Here is a 1,645-nt window from a genome sequence, read left to right on the forward strand (position 1 = left end):
CCAGAGTGGAGCCTGGGGACCACCTGGATTATCTGGAGGGGCTCCCCAGGAAAATGAGGAATAGTTTAATTCCACTGCTCTAATGAGAGAGTGCATTAAGAAGCCTGTATTTACACTGGGGTTATCTCTCATTCGTCCTGTCATATCTCCTAAATCATAATTTACTTCCAAAGCCTCAGTGGGCTTTGAGTTGTGCAAAAAATCATTGAAAACATTGCAGGTGCTTAGTGACACAGGCTTGAAATCTGTCTCTCCCCCCCCCTCGTTGTCTGGTGCATGTTCTCAGAGGCTGCAGGACCTGAGGGGGCAGCAATGAATGGACACAGCAGCGAGTGTAGCCGAGTGAATCCGAAAGAATCCTGCTGACCGACCTGTATGTGTTTCCTCCACAGAGGCAGAAAGAAGCGTGACTGTGAAGGGAGAGACGTTAACAGCTCCCCTACCTTCCACAGCTCCTCCTGGGTGGGGGTGGGGGGTCGCACTGTGCACAGACTTGTGCTCAAGAATTAACTTGCAAGAGAAGAAAAAATTCACTTGCAGGAGAAAGAAAATAACATTTGTTCTCGCCTCCTCCTCCTCCTCCTCCTGCTCTCGCATGCGGGCAGCGACACTGGACACTTGAGCGAAGCTGACGTTAACCCGTTAGCAGCAAGACACGGGGAGCTGCCACGAATAGATCCAGTATCCACGACCCCGGTCGGCCGACCGGGATAGGACCTCGTGTTCCTCTGGCAGTGGACTCCTATCTTTCTCCCCCCTCCTCCTCCTCTTCCTCCACCTCCTCCTTATCTTTTACTCTCCGGGTTGGTTCTAACTCTTGCGTTTTGTGGCTGTTAATTACATGAAGTGGAATTTGGTGCTTGCTACGAAGTGAAGACGGGACTAAACGTAGTGGGTTCAGAGAAGGAGAGAAATGCCAACGGCGGTGACAAAGAGGAGATTCAGTAAGTGCACCGTTATCTCTTTTTCTCTCTCTCAATGTCCCCCATTGAACTTGAGACGCAAGCTTTTAGCGTTGCCCTTAGCTAACTTGCTAAAAAAACAAAGAAAAACATTTAATGAACAGTCTTCGTTTGTCTGTTCTGGTTTATTGTTGCTTTGTGAACCGGACTTACTTTGCTTTTGAGAGGTGTAAACGTTCACGGTTAAACATTGTCAGTCAGTCAGCTCCGTCTGGCAGTATCGGTCCTCGGCTAACGCCAGACAGCCACGCACACAGTTTGTTGCTTTATTTATGCAAACTCCGACTGTATGGCTAACGAGAAGTTTTATTTCCATACCGAATGAGAGCAAACGGGAGTCAGTCTGCTTGAGAGAGTCTCACAGAAATACTCGGTCTCCATTTTAACAAACAGAAATTAAGGTGAATGAGGGACGGGGGGGCAGCATACTATTCGTCTCAATCACTTATTTCACAAGCGATTTTTCGATGTGCAGAACCTGCGCAGAGTTGGCAATAAACTGAGCGGAGGCACTTCTCAGTGAGCACATTGACGTAGATGTAGTCTTTGCAGGGATGGAAGCTTCAGTCAAGCAGAAAATCTGTCGAGAATCACTAATGAAATCATAAATATGAGCAGTCCCGGCCTATGGGGCGTGAGACTGTCCTCACTCTGGGTTGTTTTTGTTGTTGTTGTTTTAATTG

At 47.9% G+C, this 1,645-nt stretch overlaps 1 protein-coding gene across 1 annotated transcript in view; it reads left to right on the forward strand.

Moving 5' to 3' along the window:
- Nucleotides 1-431: 431 nt before the first annotated feature.
- The window catches only part of LOC118334645 (receptor-type tyrosine-protein phosphatase F), a gene marked incomplete in the record, with an annotated part of 156,755 nt that continues 155,541 nt past the window's right edge, over nt 432-1,645 (forward strand). Inside the window, 1 exon segment of the mRNA XM_035670647.1 lies at nt 432-944.

Source organism: Morone saxatilis, unplaced genomic scaffold (genome assembly GCF_004916995.1).
Source record: "Morone saxatilis isolate NCDOM2014 unplaced genomic scaffold, NCSU_SB_2.0 Contig23, whole genome shotgun sequence".
Taxonomy (NCBI): Eukaryota; Metazoa; Chordata; class Actinopteri; family Moronidae; genus Morone; species Morone saxatilis.